Source organism: Podarcis liolepis (genome assembly GCF_965112155.1).
Source record: "Podarcis liolepis genome assembly, chromosome: 6".
Taxonomy (NCBI): domain Eukaryota; kingdom Metazoa; phylum Chordata; class Lepidosauria; order Squamata; family Lacertidae; genus Podarcis; species Podarcis liolepis.
Window position 1 is genome coordinate 85,375,444 of NC_139559.1, and position 12,530 is coordinate 85,387,973.

A 12,530-nucleotide genomic window follows, 5' to 3' on the forward strand; every position below is an offset into this window, starting at 1 on the left:
TATATTACTCCAACGTGTTCACAACTCTTGTTTTCCTGCGTCGTTGTCCTCAATGGGCCTGACAAATGATGAATGCTTGAATAACAACTTACTGTAATTGCGCACTTGACAATGGTATATGTCAAGCAGCTTGTTTGAGGGATTGTACTGTGTTAGTTGAGTGTCATTAGTGGCTTGTGTATATGTGTGTGTTTATCCCTATGTTAGAATGGCGCCTAACAACAAACATTGCCATGAACACCCACTTCAGGTATTTTATGCCTATTATCTTCATTGACATAGTAAACAGAAGATGCTAGAGAGGTGATTGCTTTCCTCATCAGCAAGTAAGAAAATGGGATTTGGGGGTACTTTAAACTAGGGGTGCATCCAATAGTATATTTCAAGTCACAGAAGACTCTACAATCCAGCAGAGGCTTCTGTAGACAGGAGGAGGAAGCAGGTGGTTATAGCTGATAACTGCTTTCTCCTCTAGCTTCCCAAATCTGCTCCTGTCCATGATGGCTATCTTCTGCCTCCATGGTCAGAGGTAAGATGCTCCAGAATACTGTAAACTTCTGGGAATTAAAAGTGGGTTGAGTCCTGCTTGCAGGCTTCATGTAGTCATATGGTTGACCACTGTAAGTATAGGATACTTGACTAGAGGAGCAAGTGGGCTCTTAAGTTATTGTGCTCCATAGAATTGGGGAGCTCCATCAGAACATAAGTGCTGCAGGAGAACGGAGAATACGTAAAAATCACTTTCCTACCCCATACCCTCCAACATTTATCCGATGAAAATAGAGACACCGTATTTAATAATAATAACTTCTTCTTCTTCTTCTTCTTGTTTATACCCCACCCATCTGACTGTGTTGCCCCAGTCAATCTAGTCGGCTTCCAACATATATAAAAACTTAATAAGAAATTGCAACTGAGTAGATTGGAAGTCTAACACAAAGGTAGGGTGAGGGGTGAGGGATGGTGGTAGGAAAAGGAAGTATCTGTGGGATTGAGTATGGGTATGTATGAATATTTTTAAGGATTGTATAAAATGTATGTTTGTATATTTGTAATATGTATGTATTAATGTTGAATTATTTTAATATTAAAAAATATAAAAACTTTATAAAACATTTTTACAGGGCTGCCTTCAGATGTCTTCTATAAGTTGCTTATCTCCTTGGCTTGGGGGTTGCATACCCTCCAATGAAAAAAGGGACGTCCAACCATACCCTCTAACATTTCTCTAATGAAAATAGCAATGTGGGACATTCCAGGATCAAATCAGAAACTGGGATGGCTTCTGTAAATCTGGGGCTGTCCCTGAAAAATAAAGAAACATGGAGGGTCTGCTAGCGCAGCTATTCATGGAAGTCTCTACTGGAACAAAAGTTCTTTCATGAGGGGAATGATACTATTGGATGAAACCCAAGGTGTTCACTCTGTTGTGTGATCCTTTGTTCACTTACATTTTACAGGTCATTTTGACAAGGTTGTCGTTCAGTCTATCATCTCTCAGTCTTCTCTGTGGTTCTTTCATCCCTCTCTTCCCCAAAATGTCTTGGTTGTGGAGTTTCATCTCTACGGAAGTGTGCCTGTTGCCTGAATTGCTATCTTTTAGGTTCCAGGTTAAGACATTTATGTTCTTTCAGAAATTTTAAAAGATATGATTTTTTTTTTAAAAAGGTCTTAAGGGAAAGGTGTGGGAATGTTCAGGGATGCAGGAGAGGATATATTGTTTGATTATATCCTTTCCAACTTGTGTTAACAAGTTCTACAATTTAGCAGAGTAACATTCCCCTTTTTAAACTTGCACAGCGGATCCGTTTGCTCCGGCTCGCTAAAGCCTCTAAAATAAGTTACCTGGTAATTTCCTCTTTAGTCCCTCATAAAAGAAATAGACACGACACAGTCTTCTATAAAAGTATAAAAAGAGTTTGCTCACTCACTCATTCTGTTCACTGGTGGATCCCAGAAGGAAGACTTAAGTTACAAAAGTAATATACCTGGAATCTATCCCATAAAGAGAGTCCCTTTGTCCTCTCTTGGCTTGAAGCCAAGAGAGCATCTTTGGCTAAGCAGATATTGCTTCTTCGATGAATGTAGTCAGAGAGAGAGAGATGGCGGCCAGCCCTATGCCTTTTTTACCTGCACAGGTGAGGCCACGCCCACCTCTGGTCACATGTAGAGGAAGTCTGTCCCAGCCTAGGAGGAAAGAGGAAGTTCCGACTGGCTGGTCCAGACATCCCCTTTTAATGTCCACTCTAAGGATGTTGTACTTGACTGCTCTGTGTTTCACATCCCACAAAAGGGAGTTGTTAAACATTTTAAATGAGACCTAAACTGAACCTCAAGGCCAAATTTCAACTGCATCTTCAGTTTGTTGTTGAGATTACAGGTGCAGAGGTCTCAATCCATATTGGAAATCTACCATTTTCGGAGGAGAGGTTTATTCCTTCTAGCATTGCCCATCACACAACTGCAGTCTGGACAAAAATCAGCCCCCTGTGAAGCTATTAAGCTTAGGAAAAGTATTTTCTAGCCCTTGTGCCATGTTTGTGGGGGAGGGGGAGTCATTTTTGGCTGGATTGCAGCTGGGGAAAGGAAGGGATAAACCTCCCTGTCCCATATGCTGTAATCCCAAAAAGAGTTGAAAGAGAAGTAAAAAATAAAAGCAAAATACAGCACAAAGCTGCACACTCTGAGTTTAACATAATGTTAGTGTGGCCTTGAGTTATCCATGCTGCTGTCTGAAAGTGGTATTTGCATGTGTGATGAATTTGAAAGGTGCTCATGTTCTAATGTGTGGGGCTGCAGGCAGTATTTTAATTGTGCAATTGTGCTTTATTTTTACAAAAAAAATATATTGTGAATTGCTCTGGAATATATATGTATGGAGGGTGATATACAATACTATATGATAAAATGCTCCCCAGGCTTGTGTTTCTCAATGGGGCGGATTCATGTCCAAGCATTTTCACTGAACTCCTGATGAATGAATTTCAACTTTATTGAGGTCAAAAGGCTGTTCCAAGATAAAATGCCTACATTATATAGTATTTTACCTCCTACTGTGAAAACACTCCATTCAGCTACATATGCCAGTTTAATAAATGTGAGCAATAAATCCTAGAGAGTATAGAGATCTCTTAAAGCCACAAAGGTGTGGGACAAGTTTAATAATAATAATAATAATAATAATAATAATAATAATAATAATAATAATAATTAATATATCACTAGATGGGAGTAAGCTTTAATTAATATGCTGTGTTTTTATATATTGTACATCTAAGGATACCAATCCTGGAAATGCAATAATACAGGCACACTAAAAATGCTGAGATCATAACAGATGCAAGGCTTAGGCCATGTTGCTTATTTTAATTTTAATGACTTGATCATAATTTTAGTTTAAGGGCAACACTTCCTCCCTCCTATCCTCCTTCTCCCAAGTGTCTCAAATAGCCAAGCACAATTTCTGCTGACTAAACACGCAGCGGATAGGGGGTTTTTAATGAAGAATTACAGTGCAGTAGCATGTTGAGAGAGAACTCATTAAAGCTGGTGTGCAGTCAGTCAGTTTGAAAAGGTGGCAGTATTTGCTCACACAAAATGCTAGCGGTACAAATGAATCTGCAGGAAAGCGAGCAGAAAGGGAACTGTACCAAATGTTTTCCAGTTTCAATGATTTGAAGTAAAAAAACAACAACAACTGGCTATTTGGAGTAGAAATGCTGCTGCCTCAAAAGCAAAATACAATATGAATGTGCACCTTTGTTGTTGTTTAGTCGTTTAGTCGTGTCCGTTTCTTTGTGACCCCATGGACCAGAGCATGCCAGGCACTCCTGTTTTCACCTTTATGTGCACCTTTAGTCAAGGCTATTCTGCATGATAGTTTTTCCTGATAGTTGCTGCTGTTGCTTTATCCTTCTTGAATTACTCCTATGGGTGGTTGTCCCACCCAACCAGGGACCGTTCAGTCAATAGGATGACTTTGCAGTGTGCACAGCCAATCAGATTTGGCTCCATTGTGATATCATAAGGAGCATGTGAGCACAACTGAAAGCAGCTCCTTTCTCTCTGATGGATTTCCCCTTCAAATGCCCTTCACCTATAGTCATGTATGAAAGAAAAATATGGTTGTAAAGCCCATGCTTCTCATCTAGCTTGACTTTTAGCCCCAGATTCAATATAGGAAGTTGAGCCTCAGATATATTGTGCCAAGCCCAAGGTCACATAAGGAGTCTATGGTAGGATTTCAACTGGATGAAATTTTGTCTAGGGGATTTCCTGTGTCACAGCCAAGTATCTTAGCAATAATTTCTCAATAGCACTTGCGTGTTAAGTATGGTGATTTCTGCTATTATAATTATTTTCCTGCCACAAACCAATATGGCTAGCCTTCCAAAAGAAAGTAACATGATGGCAAAGGGGAACAGAATCCATAGCTGTGGTCACATGGGAAGCAGCGGAGCAAGCCTCTACACTATTTTGAGTGACTCTTGAATAAACACATTTAAGAAGCTCCTTTGGTAAAGGGACCCCTGATCATTAGGTCCAGTCGTGACCGACTCTGGGGCTGCAGTGCTCATCTCGCTTTATTGGCCGAGGGAGCCAGTGTACAGCTTCCGGGTCATGTGGCCAGCATGACTAAGCCGCTTCTGGCGAACCAGAGCAGCGCACAGAAACGTCGTTTACCTTCCCGCCAGAGCAGTACCTATTTATCTACTTGCACTGGCATGCTTTCAAACTGCTAGGTGGGCAGGAGCTGTGACCGAACAACGGGAGCTCACCCCATCACGGGGGTTCAAACCACTTCTGATCAGCAAGCCCTAGGCTCTGTGGTTTAACCCACAGCGCCACCCGCGTCCCTAAGAAGCTCCTTGGTCAATGTTAATTCCATCATCTGCAGCAATGGTTTAGGGTCGTTATTTTATCAGAGGGATGACTGCAAAGAACTCTGACTGAGATTTCATTACAAATGGCATAGACCAACAGAAAGGCATAAGCTCACAAATGCATCAAATTGGCAATGCACAAATATAGCTCAGTTGGTTAGGGTGTAGTGCTGATGATGCCAAGGTTGTAGGTTCGATCCCTGCATCTTCCTGAATTGCAGTGGTTTGGACAAGTTGATCTCAGAGTCCCTTCCAACTTTACAAGTCTATGATTCTATAGTTCTGAAAGTTGGCCCACCGAGACAGAAGCTGCATACTTAGTATGTAAATCAACTACTCAAACTCACAGTGCGGATTCCATCCCATTCATAGAACTTTTTAGTTTCTCCTTTCTTTTATCCATTACTTCTATAGATATACATGGTGCAGTCACGGAATGCCTGGAATCCCAAATTTATATTTGTTGGCCCATGAGAATGTGATGTTGACCAAATGAGATGTTGTTTGACTAAGTGCATGTCTGATGCTGCTAATATATCCATTTCAGCTGGCTCTGCTGTTAAACTCTTCATTTTGTTTTTTCTTGATTATACTATGATGACAATCATGCCAATTTATTCATTGCATTGGTGTGATATACAATGAAAATGCTTTAATTAATGATGCCAGTTATCTTGGGAGCCCTCATAGGAGCAGCCACTCAAATTGTTGAGGTTGCTTCTTACATTCTGTTAAATTTGAAATTTTATATTCCAGATCTGAGTGGTGAAACTGGAATTCTGTACAATTGAATACAATCCTTTCAGTTGTACATGAAAACTTCTGAGAGGAGTAAAAGGCATTTGCACATTTAAAGCAAGCTACATTTAAAGGGACGCGGGTGGCGCTGTGGGTTAAACCACAGAACCTGGGACTTGCTGATCAGAAGGTCGGCGGTTCGAATCTCTGCGACGGGGTGAGCTCCCGTTGCTCGATCCCTGCTCCTGCCAACCTAGCAGTTCGAAAGCACGTCAAAGTGCAAGTAGATAAATAGGTACTGTTCCGGCGGGAAGGTAAACGGTGTTTCCATGCGCTGCTCTGGTTCGCCAGAAGTGGCTTAGTCATGCTGGCCACATGACCCGGAAGCTGTACGCTGGCTCCCTCGGCCAATAAAGCGGGATGAGCACCACAACCCCAAAGTCGGCCATGACTGGACCTAATGGTCAGGGGTCCCTTTACCTTTACCTTTTACTGTTGATGACTCTGTTCTTGAATATTAACCACATGTGTATGCCACTATGGGATGTAACATTGAAAACTAGTTGAATATTTGTGGTAGGTGTGACATTTCCCAGCAGTGAATATCACTTGATATCTATTGCTATTTTATATTGTGGTAGAAAGGAGTCATGAAACTAATAGAGAAGTAGGAGAGGCCAAGCCCATTGCTTTCTCAGATATAAAAATAATACCAAATATGAATTCACAGTTGCACCAAAACTGGGGAGGCCATTTCAGCCTTCATGGAGGACTGAAACTCTCCAGTAGTTCATAAGAAGCTCAAAAAAGGAAGGGCAGGGAATGGATCAGCCCTACTGAAAACAAATTTCTTGTGGCAGAATGAAAATCACAGAGCAAGGTGTGGTGCGCTCGCAGATCTCCCAGTGCGATTTGAAAAGACAAACAGACTTGGATGAAATAATTGGGGTGGGGGAATGCATGGACTCTCCTTTGCTGCAAATTATGCATTCTGGAAATGCAGGGAGCACAAGGCATGGCAACGGGCACCACGTTAGAGCAGAAGGCAAATACCTGAAGAGAAAAGCACTCTGCGAGGCAGCGATTTACACTGTTAAGTGCAAATTACCCTTCCACTGTGAGAAGTCTCGGGGAAGCCGGTGTCAGGCTGCAAAAGTATCAGACTGGAGGTTTCTAAAGCGGCGGCTTCCTTAGCAATGCAAAAGAGCAATCCGGTGTCACCGCTTGGCTCCGTTCGACACTAATATAAGAACAGGTGGAGAGAGCTCTGCAATAAGTATTTCCTACATCCCTTAATATTCAAGCTAAAATAGGTAAGGATGATGGGGGGTGTCTTTTGTTTGTTTGTGGGGTGTCCCAGTGACTCAAGTACTGTCTTGTTCTTATGGCGAAGGGCAAGTAGATTAATAGACGATCCGTTTTCTCTTAGCATTAGAAAATTAGATCATTTATCAGGATTACTTTTCTTTTCTCGTTGCCTTGCTGGGGTAAGCTGATTGCACCTTCTCTCTTCCACCCAATGGCTCTCCCTCAAGTGCTTCTGAAACTATTCTGGAGTCAATCCCGCTGACATCGCTGGGATTTTCACTTCCGAGTCAACATGCGTGCAATGGGAATGCAAGAAATCAAAGGAGATGTGCCCCCCTCCCTTCTTCGACATTAGAAAGCCAGGCGGGGTTGAGAGAGGGAGACTAGCGCCGAGGCAAGCGTAGACTCTTCGCTGCGAAAGAGAAAGCGAGCGATCCCTCTGGTCAGTTTCATGCATGTTGCTCAAATCCGCGCGTAGCAAAAATGCACGCGCGCACGCATCCTGGATTTCTGAGCCGAGACATCACGTGCGTGTGGAGAGACTGGCTGGAGGGAGAGAAGCTGATCTCCCCGCCCTCTGGTTTGCAAGATCGCCGAGCCAGAGGGAGGCGATACCAGCTTCTCCCGTCCCACAGAGACAAACCCAGGGTCATCCTCTGAACCCTCTTTTGCTTCGAGCCTGTGCCATTATAACATCCCCACGGCGAGTCTTGCAAACTGGGTTATACGCGTTGGCTCAGAGAACTACCGCCTCCCTTCCCCAGCCGTCTCTTTAGCATCCCTCCTCCAGCTCCTTGCAAAATTAAAACAAACCCGGAAAGATCGGGCAGCTGGCTGGTTTCCTCAGTGCCTTTCCCGGTTGGTTTCACCGGAGTTTCCCTCCCGGCGTGTTGCGATTGTTAGGACAAAATTATTGAGAGAAGTAGCCTTTCGCGGTTACTATATATAACCGAAGGGAAGGGCAGAGATTTGCACTGAGTCTCTGGAAAGAGTTTCTTTAGCAACCTGGGAAGAAGGTGGCGGGGCTGATGTGCCAAGCCCTTCAAAAGCGAGGGAGAGACAGAGTCTTTTCTTCCTGCCCACCCAATCTCCCCCCTCCTCTTCCTCCTCCCGAATCGCATTAGATCCTCCCCTCCAGCTCCCTAAATCAGCTCCGCCGCTATATCTATCAGGATGAGACCAGCCTTCTCCTGTAGTTCTCTCTGAACCTCGCTTCTTCTCCAGCACCACCTGGCTCACTCGGTCTTGGGTTGCTGTGGTTTTTACGCACAGAGCCAGCCTCTCTTCGCCTCCGTTTCTTTGGATGAATATAATCTCGTCCACCTACTTTTTGCCTTAAAGGATCAGCTTTAAAATCTCCGCTTCTCTGACTCTGAGCTCCCGCCCGCCTGCCTCCCCACAACTCTTCCTTTGCATTTGTCCGGTCTCCCTTTATTTTTTATTTTCACATCCATTCATTGTTTCCTGGGCTCTGTGGCACGCACGCACGCGTCCGTCCGGCAGACCGCTTGCCCGGTGCTTCGTTGTTACTCGGCTCTCCCTCTCTCTCAGCGCCGCTAAGGAAGCTCTGGCGGATGCCACCGTCCCGCTGTGGACACCCCCACGCCACGCCGCCCATCGCTGTCCATCACCGCCGTTCTGAAGCGCATCCAAACCTCTGGAACTACCATGGGATGCGCGCTCGCCTCGTGGAACCGCTTGCTGCCCAGACACCTCGCCTCCTGAAATTCCACCCGGTGAGTGCCTCGCCTTTTACGCACGGCAGATTTAAGGAAGCCTCCATCAATTCCTCCCCACAATGTTTAGCGATCGCCAGTTTGATGAGCTATTGTCTGTGACTTTTTAAATTTATTTTATTATCGGTGGAGGGAGAGAGAGGGGAAGCTTAAACAAATCTGTCGCTCTGCTGCTTTTAACCCCTGTTGATGCTATGGATATTCCATTCCTCTATTAACCCCTTCCCTCACGCAGACACAGCAGAGAGAAAATGACGAGTTAGGGGGTGCACTGTGTGTTGGGGAGTGCATTTCTGGGCGAGGCAAATTGCACCCCACATGTTACATTTCTGGAAGAAAATTATGTTGGGAGGCTGAAACGGATGGGGAGCGGGTGCTCTCTTGCCTTTCTCTGGTGCCGCAGATGACAGGCACACAAACCAGATCCTTGTTTGTAAGCTCCGGGTTCTGATCGCGCCTTGACTCGCTCACTTGAGACACACGGGACTCTCACGTCTCCCCCAAAGGCACCCCTAGCTCGATGTGTCATTCGCACTCTTGGTTTCGCGGCATGCCAAACACCTGGGTTTCTAGGGGCTAACTTGTCGGGGGGGCTTGTGGTGGAAGATCCAGAGAGGGGTGGCATCGTTGCCCTTGGTGGGCATCCTATTCGGAGGGTTGATGGGAGAGAAGAAGAAGATCTCACCCATATCTCACAGCTTTCTCGTTGGGGTGTCTCTCTGGCGCCACTTGGTCTTTGTGGGAGACTCTCCCCTTTCCAGATTTTCTGGGAGGGGTCTTAAAGAAGTATTTGGGGGAGAAGAAGGGCTGGGCTCAACCAGTCCCTCAGTCCAAGAAAGGGGGAAGATTCCCCACCAGATTCGACTAGGAGGTGGGATTCCTTAAGGGACCTTTCAAGGTGGTGCTTTTGGAATTGTGAAAGCGAGAGTCGCATTTGGGTTCCGAATCCGCCGCCCCCCGCCCCCCAACAGCTTCCCGGTAGGGAATCAGACCGTTGCTGCATTTCACCCTGGGCATGCAAGGCAGATGCTATTTCACTGAGCTAGGGTTCCAAAACGCTGAGGAAGTCTGATTGTCTGGTCGGGGATCTCTCTTCCGGAGCTCACATCTTCTTGCAAGTCTCTCTCTCTCTCCTGCGTTATTATTTGTGTAGAGTTTATTTGTAAAAAAATAAACTGCGCGAGGAATTGCAGGGGCCGGAGAAGACAGATGAGCGTAACTTTTCCTGTTGTCTGCCTGCCTGTCTGTCTCTCTCACACACTTCATTGCATTAATATGCGCTGGGCTATATACAATATATGCATACCAGTGTCGGGTAAATTTCGGGGCTAGGGCAACCGACACAGGCCAAGGATGCTTTACACACATTACATGGCAGCAGACTTGGGTTTGTCATTTGGGGTCCATCCAGCAGGGAGCAGCTGCAGACAACTCTCACTCCCCGAAAAGCGTGTTTGCCAGACGTCTGTCTGCAAACACGTGTTGGTTGCATTCCCATTTTGGAATTTTTTAAGTGCACACCTTAAGTCCAATCTGCCAGGTGGGCCCTTAGGCAAGCTTTCGGCCCCTCATCTGTCTAATGCTGGCCCATCTTGCGGGGTTCTTGCTGTTGCTGTTTTTTGTGAACAATTGTCTGGGGTCCTTTACCTTTTCTTTAGTACAGTATATAAAAAAGCATGAAGACTCTCCAAAGCAGTCTATAAATACATTATCATTCCTGCCAGTTCTGTACTCGCAAGCGACCATTAGGGAGAGCAAAGGGGGCAAATGTCCCTCCCAGTGAGTGGCATATGAGCGTGTGCCCCCCCTCCCCGTTCTGCGGCAGGCTGTGGTGGTGGTTAAGATGCACTCTCACGACCACTACAGGTGGACGCGCTTGCTCATTAGTCTAACCCTCAGAACTACTACTTGTCATCGGAATACCTAACGCTTGGAGTAGCTGTTCTCCAGCAGAGACTTGTGTGAAACCTTCGGACCTTCCAGATGGACTCCAGATTCCATCACCTCTGGCCATTAACCACACTGGCTTGAGGGGGTGGGGTGGCCTGGGGAGGTTGAGTTCATTACATCCTCAGGGCCTCAGGTTAGCCTCACCTGCGTCCTGGAATTTAGGGGTTCCTCGTCGGAATCCCAGAACCACCTTTGACGATCAGATCCTTGGGATAAAACGAAAGCCATTGCCCTCATCATGCCCTCCTTCCTGTCAGTCTCCTACGACACTTCTCTGACCCACGACTGGGGACAGAATATTGGACCAGACAGACCAAAGCTAATCTTCTTTAGGACAGCGATCCGCGTGGATGAACTATTCCACTTTAATCCATCTGTGGAGTGAAGGGACCTAAGGACACTTTAAGGGGGGAGGTTATAAAGCGTGGACGTTTTCCCCTCTGATCTCGAAGAGAAGATCCGGTTGGTAGGAGTTGCTCCGGTTTAATTAAACCGGAGTAAAGCCCCCTCCCTTCCGCCCACCCCCTTCCGCGTGTCCTTCCCAGCTGTTCTGCCACCAGCTGGAGCGAGGGAAGACGAGTCACCTTGCTCAGGCGGGCGGTGCGTGGATTTTTGCAGCAGTTTCCAGCCTCACCAAGAGAAGAAGATCCCTCTCTCTCTCTTTCTCTGCCTCCTTGCCAACGCTGGCCTTCCCCTTCCACCCTCTTCCGACAGAACTTGTGCAATTAGTCCGATCCCCAAGCAGAGCTAGTCCATTGCACTTCCGCGGAGCTGCAGCCGAGCTCGCAGCAGCTGCAGCCGTGCTAGCTCAACTCATGGGGATCCGGAAACTTTGAGCATCATCAGATAGATGCGCTTCAGAGGACGCCAGACGCGGGCGAGCCAGCTATAGGTAAGGGATTCCGCGTCGTCTGACTCTCCTAACAGGCTACCCGAAGGTGAACTGTACCACTGGGTTTGGAGTCATCGTGGGGAAGGGGGGGGTGCAGTTTGGTGCAAGGAGGGTGAAGGAGAGAGAAGGTGGGTGCTGAGGTGCTCCCAGTGTCACTGAAAAGAACTTGGTGACAGTGACGAGAGATGGCAACAGGGGGTCGATTTGGGGTGTAAAACGGCGGGGGTGGGCAGCGGAGGCTGCCAGGCTTTGCAGGGGAGGCGAGCAAACATCCTTCTGCGCATCGCTTGCAAATAAATCAATGCAATTAATGGTGTCTTAATGGGCATTTGCAGGCAGCGAGCGAGCAAGCGGCATGCTTCACGGGCGAAAATCTCCATCAGCTTTAATGTGTTGTTTCTTGTTCAATACTATTTACCGGGGGTGGGGAGGCACCGCTAGGAATGCCACACCAATCAGGAAAGATGTGGGGAAGGGGGGGGGGGAGAGAGATAAAATCCTAAAGGCTCATTCAGCAGCCTGTGACATTTTTTGCTTGTGTGATTTGATTTTTAAAGAGGTGGCACAGCTCAATAATATTGTGGGGTTGGAGGAATAATTCTCCCTTAAGGGGCATGATCTCCAGACAGCAAAACGGATGTAGTCTCTCTTCTCTCTCTCTCTCCCCCCCCTCTTTTTTTAATGGACCAAGATTATGATGATCACCTCTGTTCCAGTCCTAGCTTTGATGACTCTTCAGTGCAAGTTTTCAGTATGGGCTCGACAGGGAGACTAGGCAGGGTTGCACAGATCAGTATGCAAAGTACAAGAGGGTGCACGTTTCTTGTGTGGCTTTCCTCCTGCTTTCACTGCCAGCCTTCATTAAAATGCAGCTCAGAATATGGTGACTTTTCCCTTTCATCGCAAGGTATGGCAGCCGTGGTTCTGTTGATTTCCTAGTTTTGGGGAATTGCAGAGTGCACGAGGAACTGATTACGGCCAAAACGAAAGGCCAGGATGGATTGAGTAGGATGTGATAAGATT

At 46.3% G+C, this 12,530-nt stretch overlaps 1 protein-coding gene across 2 annotated transcripts in view; it reads left to right on the plus strand.

Moving 5' to 3' along the window:
• Nucleotides 1-7,531: 7,531 nt before the first annotated feature.
• The window catches only part of BRINP3 (BMP/retinoic acid inducible neural specific 3), a 257,252-nt gene continuing 252,253 nt past the window's right edge, over nt 7,532-12,530 (plus strand). Inside the window, exon 1 of one of the 2 annotated variants that reach the window (XM_083506770.1) lies at nt 7,532-8,665. The gene's annotated coding sequence lies outside the window, so the exon portion shown is untranslated. Of the gene's footprint in view, nt 8,666-10,783; nt 11,508-12,530 lie in introns of those variants that run through there. The other variant, XM_083506771.1, reaches the window with a different exon arrangement.